This window comes from Eleutherodactylus coqui, chromosome 12 (assembly GCF_035609145.1).
Source record: "Eleutherodactylus coqui strain aEleCoq1 chromosome 12, aEleCoq1.hap1, whole genome shotgun sequence".
In the NCBI taxonomy this organism is placed as follows: domain Eukaryota; kingdom Metazoa; phylum Chordata; class Amphibia; order Anura; family Eleutherodactylidae; genus Eleutherodactylus; species Eleutherodactylus coqui.
The window spans coordinates 64481649-64492498 of NC_089848.1; the positions used below are offsets into that span (position 1 = coordinate 64481649).

General features: G+C 44.5%; 1 protein-coding gene across 1 annotated transcript in view; it reads right to left on the reverse strand.

Moving 5' to 3' along the window:
- The window catches only part of CCDC126 (coiled-coil domain containing 126), a 30838-nt gene that overhangs the window by 17067 nt on the left and 2921 nt on the right, over nt 1-10850 (reverse strand). The gene's annotated exons all lie outside the window — the stretch shown is intronic.

Consider the following 10850-nt stretch of genomic DNA (forward strand, 5'->3'; position numbering starts at 1 on the left):
TGCTGGGATTTACTGTACCCCGATAGTCATTGCCTCTAATGAGACAATCCTTTTAGGGCGCCATCCCTTTAGTGTCATAAACAGTTGGATAATAGCGCCAATTGCCCATCTGTACCAGCACTCGCAAAGCCCAGCAATTGTGGGGAAAATGCATGCTAGCACCCTTAAGGCCCGTGCTACACAACTATGACCATTTGCAACCTGCATCACTTGAGGCTACTTTCACATGTTCAGGTAAAATCTCCCAGAGTGCAATTTGTGGAGTGCGCAATGATCTGCATATTCAATGAGCAGCTACTCCAACCCCCAAAAGATAATAATCGCATGCATCAGTTCTGTTTAGTTTGTAATCAGTCCAAATTCTTAAAAACTAACTAGTTTTTAAAAAAAGGACTCCAAAACACAAACTGTCAAAAACTACCCTCAGGGCTCTTCCACATGGGCGCTGCGGTTTTGGCAAACTGTGTCACGGCCACAGCGTGACCGAAAATTGCGTAACCAAAAGTTTTAACGCATCGGGCATACACCCATCTGAACTGATGCATTGGAAACCAACGCATCAGATAGTTGGCGTATATTAGCCGGCTGTGAAAATGACACTGATTTGCGCTCGTCTGAATGAGGTCTTACCCATATCCAGGACTCTAGTACACAACTTGTGCTATTATGGAAGACAAAGACAGACACCCGGGCTGGCGCACTGTGGCATTTAAAATCCGCAACATAGCAATTTTTTTTTTTTTTTTTTTTTTTTTTTTTTTACAGAGGGGATTATAAAACAAGGAGTCGCTCTTTTGTTCCGTCTTAACTTCAACAGGACAATCTGCAGCGAGCGATCCGTATTACCAGCTGCCCAATGTGGGGCAGAACGAGGACTTCCCTGTGGACCTTTATGAGATCTGCTGCTGCAGTTTGATGGACCTGGCCGGGCACACCTAGAAGACCTCCCAGCTGAGCTTTGTCCTCTGAGCTAGTTAGTTACAATGTATCAGTAAGCCTGGAGTCGTTGTAGGTTACTGTCAGAGAAGTAGGTCAGGATCATTCCCTGCCTCGGAATGTTAACGAGATCGTTTCCATAAACTGACAGCAAAGATCCCAAAAAAGGTGAAGACGACGAAACAGAATATATTACAGAGTTGCATAACTTATTATACAGCAATTAAGTGTTATTAACATAACCTGAAGCCAACCTTTAAAGACTTGAGGCTCTTTCACACGAACACGTGGTGACCATGTATTATGCATGTGGGTTTGGCGCACGTAGTACGCTGTAATAATCTGCCATAGGCTCCCATGTGGCGCAAAGTACGTGTAGGGAAAAAAAGGCAGTATGTCCTATATTGGCATGTATTACATGTGCATACACGCCAAGATAGTGCATGGTGATGGGTAGCAAGTACCCAATGTCACTGCATCCTTCCTGCGCAACGGTCTCATGCAGGCGGCGTGCAGCACATTACACTTATGTGAAGCCACCCTCAAAAAGGACTACTGTGGTGAACACAATATGTTCCCCATCCCCCCCCCCTCCCCTCCCCTCCCCTCACACGATTGCCTGTCACATACCGGAGGTCTGCTCTGTGTATTCCACCCACTTCTATGCAGTGCAGCCCCCTTAGTTTTCTGAATAAGCTGAAAACCACAAGTATAAAGTTAGGAGAAGCTGTGATCTCCTCTATTACAGCTGTGTGATCAGTAACTGATGGGAATGATTGTGCCCCCTACAGACAGGTCCTGTGTAAAAGCATCACATTGAGAAGTCAACAAGGTGAACACATAACTTCAAGCAAATCTAAGCTCATATGACCATCTGAGGAAAGAGAGGCTGGAAGATTCAGCTAGAGAGAAATAACTAACCAAGGCAAACACTAGTGTGGGGGTGTATATATATATTATTACACACACAAAATGGGATATAGCCGTATAATAAAAGTATTAATAAATAACCAGAGTGCTCCGTTAAAGTTGTTGCAGAAGGAGACAAGTGTGAGCAAAAAGCCTTGTAAGTACCGATCTGGCCCACGTCTGTCACGTTCCACTGAAAGCAGACATTTTTCTCTATGCCACGAATAGAATTCTAAGGTAATCTTTTGTGAGATAATCTCTTCTATTACTTCACCTACCGTCGTGTGCCCGCATTCTCCTCCATTTATCGGAACAGCTGGATGTGTGTTGAAAGCAGCAAAGCTTGTTTAATGATTTAACTGCTGGACGGGCTACAGTAATCTCTCTGCGGTAAAACCTTTATTCCTTTCCACTCGCTTCTATTAAACGGCTCAAAGTCATTCTGTCCTTACACACGCATGTGTTTTGTACCAAAATGCAATAGTTACCTACTGTGGATGGATTTTCAGCATATTAGAGCTCTGGGAGGAAGCCAACTGCAGGCTTCCTAAGGGGGATGTGATGAAACGGCCAGGTATGAAGAATTTCACAACGGCTTACTTCTCTTCATAGTTAGAGGTTGAAAAGAGACAGAAGGACCATTATAGTCAACCCAACATTATTTCTTCGGTCATTTATACTCCAGTTCTGACTATAATCACCAGGTACTGATAGCATTGGGCATCATCACTTTGCAGCGTGCTCATCGGGTTTTAACTTAACCCTTTCCAATCCACTGTCTGACCTGTGAAGACATTATGATTTAAGGCTGTACAGCCCCGATATTGGAAGATGCCCGTCTGGGTTCTCTTACTGTATATTGCCAGCCTCTCTGCTGTCGGAGCCTATCCAACGTGTCACCTCATGCAGTACTGGCTTTAGCCAGCATATAGCGCCGTTGTATAATGGCAGAAAAAGAGTAAGCCCCCTAGGAAAACCAGGATACAAATTGGATTGGAAAGGGTTAAACCTCTTTTTAAAGAGGTATTACAGGCTTTTATAAAGGACTTCTCCTCAAGAGAGAAGAACTTTCAGAGACAGCAGACAAAGTTATCCTCAAGATAGGTCATCAATAGTTGATCAGTAGGGAGGCCACCAGTTACGTCATTGGGGGTCAAAGCCGGAAGTGTAATCAATGGGAATGATGCCTCCTGTAACACGGCTTCTCATTGTGGCTAGACCCTGAGAAGTAATAGGAGGCATCGCTCCCATTGATTTCAATGGGAGTGAAGCGGTCTAGTACACTTCCAGTGCTCAATTCAGAAATCACAGAGCGCAGCCGTACTTACTGGTGCACGGATACAAAACACAAGGGCAGGTATAGACATCGTACCCCTCAGCAAAGAGATGGGCGAGTTGTTATATAGAGGAGCACTGCACAGGTACAATATACTAATTAGCAACCACTTACCACATATTGGGGAGGTGGCTGATTAGTACTATACTTTTATAGGGACTCACAAAAAAAAGGGAGGAGGACCCTTGACGTTGGTGCAAGCTTGCAATATTTTGGCCAAAACCTTAACCAACACCTGGTATTTATTATTTTTACAGCAAGCAATCAGGTTCTAAAGGCTGGGAGAGCCTGAGGTGCCAGTGTGGTTCACTTTGGGAGGTTCAGGGCAACCCACCGAGCTGATTCATATGTAGTATCGTTAATAGGCTGTAAACCAGCATGGTGCACTAAGGGCATCAGTTGGACTGGGCACCCTTTGTATGCTTTATCCATGGGCACGTAGAATACTAAGCCATCACTATGAAGATAACGCTAGCAGAAGGTTATCACACCCAAGGTGAACATTTGTTGCATCTCTATGTGGTAGGTGTGCGAGTGTTTGGGCATTAGTATACTACACCTGTACAATGCTCCTCCATATAGTAGTATGCCCATCTTCACACCGAGTGCTGTTACCTATACCTGTCCTTGTATTGATATAGCAGTAAGTATGACCGTCTTCTGCAATTTTCAAGTTTGTCAGGCGCAAGATACAACAAGGCCGTGTGAATCTGGTCTTACAGGTTTAACAAATACACTTGTGTGAACGCGCCCTTGTACAAATGTATGTTTACATCAGTATTACTTCCATTTTTTCCGCCCCCAAACAGAGGGAATGTAATGTATGGTCCTACTGAGGACGTAAACTACGCATGCATTTTAAAAATGCAGCATGCACCACTCATGTGATCTGTGGATGGTAAACATCCATTGAAGTCTTAAAAACAAAAAAAAAAAGGGGGGAGGTCATTGAAGTACGGATGCATCCATAGGTTATCTGTACTGTAACTATTTTCCAACATGGCTGTCTTATGTAGGTCCGTTTTTTCCCTAGAAGACAGCCCATCAGTAAGGCTCGGCTCCCATCTGCGTAGGAAAGCCTCTGATGCAGATTCCATCAAGTCTGACAGAGGAACGCTTCGCATGCTGCGCTACTTTCCTGTAAGATGAACTAGGAATGTGAAACACTGGATGAGAAGCAAACGATGAGCTGCTTGTCTAATCAAGCGATTGAGAACAAGGTCGGCGGTGAAGTCACTCGCTTGTTCAAATGGGGCATAAGATATCAGCTGGATCACCCACGTCACCCATCCATCCTTCAGATAAGGGTCTCAACGGCTGCATGCCGATGACAAGGCAGTTTTGTGACAACTCCCTAAAAGCGTGCTCCAGAAGTTCAAAAACTACTGAAACTAGTTAGAGATAAAGTGGTCTATGGAGTCACAACATTCTACACACATTTGATTTCTGACTTGGAAATCTAGTAGATGATAAGTTCCAAACTTTTCGAACTATCCTTGTTAGAACAGCAAATGTTTTGAGGTGAACCCCTTTAAAGGGGAACAAGTGGGCGCTGATAAGGCCTTGACTTTACAATCTTTTTGTTTTCACATCAGTGAAAGTTATATAATTTGAAAGCTCAATCTTTGCAATACTTTGTGAGTGAATTTTGGCAGATCTCATGTGCCATTCCTATGTCATACGTCTGCAGCAGCCTTCACTATAAAGTGGAGCAGAGCAGTGATGAAGTCCCCGTCTCCGAAAGGGATGTTGACCAAAGTCATTCACGGTGATCTGGTGCAGAGATTAGGAGACAAGGGCAAAAACTGTGTAGCAAAATTGAAAATCAATCCCTATAACACTGACGATGGGGAGCGCTCCAGGAACCGCACACCTCCAGCGGAGGACCGCTCCAGGAAACCATGCAGGACACGATTCAGGAAAACCAGCAAATTTCTGGTAATACGATAGCTGAGAAAATGAACATTTCCAGAGTGTGAGGGAAGCTATAATGTTCTCCCATACGCCATCTTGTGTTTTCTTTCTACTTTTCCCTCTACTTAAGGGTGGCTTCACACGAGCGTGTTTTTGTGGGTACATATGTGCGCACCTCTGTACGAGCAAAAACACGTGTATATAGCTGCGTGCATTGTTTTCAATGGAGCTGCGGCTGCTGCCGGCGGCTACATTGAAGGCAATGGTCTGCCGGCACCCCTGAATTGTTTTTCATGGAAGGGCTTTACATATAAGCCCTTCCTTAAAAAACAAGAATTTTAGTATGAAAAAAAAAAAAAAAAAAACACTTACCTGTCTGCCGCTTAAATATAAGCCCTTCCCTGAATAAAACAGTACAAGTAGTGTAAAAAAAATGAAAAAAAATAGATACCTCCCTTCAGCTGGCGGGGCTCAGCCGCTTCTTCTCTGCGCTGTCCCTGGCTCTGTAGTGCTGTTCTTTGAGCAGTTGGGGATTTAAAATCCCCGCCTGCTGAGAGAGCTGATTGTGATTGGCTGAGGTGCTCAGCCAATCACAGGCAGCTCTCGCCGAATGAACAACAGATAATTATCGCTCAAAAGACAGCTTTTGAGTGAATTTTGAGCGATAATCGTTGTGTCTAAATGGACCTTAAGTCGAAAGTATACGCAGTCCCCAGGCAGAGGAAAGTGGGAGAAGATAAATGATTAAAAGTTGCACCTTGTTACCCAGATAGATATCCGTTTCCCAAACTAGTATGTATAGAAAAACAGATAATTAGTTCTATTGATATGTACTATAATCTCCATCACATGTAATCCTTAAAGGGGTTTTGTCATAGAATTTTTTTTTTTTAAACCTACCTATTCCTTCCCAGGCAGTCTACTTACCATATATTCTATCTCCTGCAGTCCCCCAGGTCACCTCACCTCCAGCCAGCCGGATCCTCTTTTTCCCCAGTGACGAAGCGTCCATTCCTCACATTCTTCTTCCTGCCTGGCAATGTATGCTACGTCCCTAGTGACATTGCATTCACAGCCTAGCATGGAGTGCCGAGCTATTACAGAGACAGCCTCGGCAATAGATCGGCATTCCTTCCTACGCAGTGAACATTACGTTACTAGTGATGTAGCGTACATTGCCAGGCAGGAAGAAGAATGCAAGGAATGGATGCATCATAACAAGAAGAGGTGAACGGGGGACTGCAGGAGACAGGAGAAGATAGGTGAAGAGAAGATGCGGTAATGACTCTGCCAGGGGAGGAATAGGGAAGTATTTATTTTTAATGGAAAAATCCCTTTAAGGTGAATGTATTTTATACGTTTATAAATGTAACCTTGTAAGTCTTACCAAATCAATGATGGCTGAGCACTGCCAGTAATGCCTATACATCAACCAAAGATTCGAGAGATCAATAACACATATCTATAAGTACGTGACTAGAAACTTATACATTAACTATATTGACAAGCCTACAAATAGTTAATGTAACAAAACTGTGTGACCCGAGGAAGTTCTGCTTGGATACGGACATCACTGCACATGCTGAGTCTTCATAACCAATGGATATAAGTGAATTGTAATAAGCTAAGTATATAAGTAAGGCGTCTCTTAACCCCTTCAGTGACAGGTTTACCATTACCATGCAATGCCTCACAGGGCAGGTTTTTTAAATGACACAACAATGCAATTTAATCTAAACAAGCATTTGAAAGTACTGGACTACTTTGACAGTTGGTATTATGTCAGGGAAATCTCCGGGGCTTGCTGCACTAAGTATGCAGTAAAAACCCTGGAAGATTTCAGATGACAGCTCAGTGCTCTGCACATTTCAGCACTAGAGCTGTCCACAGAAATCTTCAGGGGTTTTACTGCATGGTCAGTGCAGCAAGCCCTGGAGATTTTCCGGGCGCGCCACTAAAGGGGTTAAGCCTTGTTTTCAATGTCTGTCTAGAAACTGTATAAATACTTCTGCTTGTTAACAAAAACTAGAAACGGTCTTGATTACACAAGTCCTGTGTGAGCAGCCAATGATTCTGCACGCAGCTCGTACCCTTTGAATTCAGGATAGAAGATACCTATAGCGCTCCATTGCGCCAAGTAGAGAAAGCTTTGGGCCCATAATCCATCATCATCTGGACGCGAGGAAGGCGTCTGCCAAGCGGGTGCCGAAATGCTTGTCAGCAGATCAAAAGCGTGCCCGAGTGCAAGCCTCCCAGAATATTCTGCAGCGTACTCGGAAGGATGCCGTTTCCTGACTGACTAGCGACGATGGACTAGACATGCATTTTTATGTATGATCCCGAGTCAAAAGAATGGACACACAGCAGTTCCCCGCGTCCAAAGAGGTTCAGAGTGCAGAAGTCATCATTCAAAGTGATCACATCTGTGTTATGGGATGAAGATGGGATACTGCTTGTGGACTACCATCCGAAGGGATGTACTACACAAACACTTCTGTAGAAATTAAAGGAGACATTGAAGTTAAATAGGTGCAGAAAGTTGACCCAAGATGTTGTGTTCTTGCTCCGAGGTGCTGGACCATCCTTCTTATTCACCTGATCTGGAACCCTCGGACCATCATCAGTTTTCAAATTTGAACAAACACCTAAAAGGAACCAAACTTGCCTCCATTTCTGACGCAACTCCAGCAGCCGACGCCTGGTTTACCTCCCAACCCATCTATAAGGAAGTCAATGTACTTTCATATACTCCATCCACCGCATATTAGGTGCGCGTAATACGCAATTAGTTTACGCTTGTGTGAGCCGGACCTAGAAATTCGTGGCAAACCCTACCTATAAGTCTGTGGGTCATTTCTGGTACCTCTGCATGATTTGCCATGGAGACTGATAGACTTGCCAATTGTGGGTCCTACCTCTAGGAAACCCCGCTATCAGGAATTCCGGGCATATGCTACGAATACGCCAGAGAGGTTAGTACCCGTATAATGCCACGCTCACGTTGGCAGGTATAGCTCTGCATTTTTGGATCCAAGGCCAGATTCTAAAGGCAGATGTATAGCAAGGACTCGTAGGACTACTTCTATTGCCTCTACTGACCCCCGAATGTTTCAGCCGCGAGGAAAGGGAAAAGGTCTTTACAAAAAAGTCAAAGCAAACAATCCGCATCGCTGAGAACCATCTCCGGCTCCTTCATTAATCTTTAACCGGCCGGCACAATACAGCACATTCCAAGAAAACATATGAATAATGGAAGACTAGCGACATCAGAGAACTGTTTCACAGCGGCGTCTGACTTACCAACAAGTAGTCTGACCGCAGGCAGGAGACCCAACTATCACCAACAGTAGGAGTAAATGAAAACACACAGTCTGAGCTTCTACCAAGTGAGAGGGTGGAGGTCTTTACAGCTGGGGATGCCGGTATTATAAAGGGGTCGTCTACTGTATGGCGTGTGCTGACATATATCCCAATATGGCACGCTAAGTTATCAGATGCTTCCCGGGACCCGCATGACTAGGGGCCAACAGTTTACATGGGCATTATCTGCAATAGAAACCGCTAGTGTAACGGGTCAGTGACAATCAGTACTGTCCGCAACCCAAATCCATTGGTGTGCAGCCGGCCCAAGACCGGAGCGTAATATAGCTCTGACACGTGCCGTGCATTATAAGGCTGGAGTACTAACGACATGGACATCATGAGGCTGGACTACTAGATAGCCGACACACGCTATATGCTGCAGACCAGACTACCCCCTATATACACTGTACACTACACACACACTCAGTGGCTCCCCCTATATACACACACAATCTATCTATCTATCCACACACACATATACACACACTTAAGGCTTCCCCTATATACACTATAGATACACTCAGTGACTCCCCCCCATATACTGTACACTATATATACACACTCAGTGGCTCCCCCCCCCATATACTGTACACTATATATACACACTCAGTGGCTCCCCACCCCATATACTGTACACTATATATACACACTCAGTGGCTCCCCACCCTATATACTGTACACTATATATACACACTCAGTGGCTCCCCACCCCATATACTGTACACTATATATACACTCAGTGACTCCCCCCTATATACTATATATACACACTCAGTGGCTCCCCACCCTATATACTGTACACTATATATACACACTCAGTGGCTTCCCCCCCATATACTGTACACTATATATACACACACACTCAGTGGCTCCCCACCCCATATACTGTACACTATATATACACACTCAGTGGCTCCCCACCCCCATATACTGTACACTATATATACACACTCAGTGGCTCCCCACCCCCATATACTGTACACTATATATACACACTCAGTGGCTCCCCCCTATATACTGTACACTATATATACACACAGTGGCTCCCCACCCCATATACTGTACACTATATACACACACTCAGTGGCTCCCCACCCCATATACTGTACACTATATATACACACAGTGGCTCCCCACCCCATATACTGTACACTATATATACACACAGTGGCTCCCCACCCCATATACTGTACACTATATATACACATTCAGTGGCTCCCCACCCTATATACTGTACACTATATATACACACTCAGTGGCTCCCCACCCTATATACTGTACACTATATATACACTCAGTGACTCCCCCCTATATACTATATATACACTCAGTGGCCCCCCACCCTATATACTGTACACTATATATACACACACTCAGTGGCTCCCCCCCCCCCATATACTGTACACTATATATACACACTCAGTGGCTCCCCACCCCCATATACTGTACACTATATATACACACTCAGTGGCTCCCCCCATATACTGTACACTATATATACACACTCAGTGGCTCCCCACCCCATATACTGTACACTATATATACACTCAGTGGCTCCCCACCCCATATACTGTACACTATATATACACACTCAGTGGCTCCCCACCCCATATACTGTACACTATATATACACACTCAGTGGCTCCCCACCCCCATATACACACACTCAGTGGCTCCCCACCCCCATATACTGTACACTATATATACACACTCAGTGGCTCCCCACCCCATATACTGTACACTATATATAAACACTCAGTGGCTCCCCACCCCATATACTGTACACTATATATACACACACTCAGTGGCTCCCCCCTATATACTGTACACTATATATACACACACTCAGTGGCTCCCCCCTATATACTGTACACTATATATACACTCAGTGGCTCCCCCCTATATACTGTACAATATATATACACACAGTGGCTCCCCACCCCATATACTGCACACTATATATACACATTCAGTGGCTCCCCACCCCATATACTGTACACTATATACACACACTCAGTGGCTCCCCACCCCATATACTGTACACTATATATACACACAGTGGCTCCCCACCCCATATACTGTACACTATATATACACACAGTGGCTCCCCACCCCATATACTGTACACTATATATACACATTCAGTGGCTCCCCACCCCATATACTGTACACTATATATACACACTCAGTGGCTCCCCACCCTATATACTGTACACTATATATACACACTCAGTGGCTCCCCACCCTATATACTGTACACTATATATACACTCAGTGACTCCCCCCTATATACTGTACACTATATATACACTCAGTGACTCCCCCCTATATACTGTACACTATATATACACTCAGTGACTCCCCCCTATATACTGTACACTATATATACACT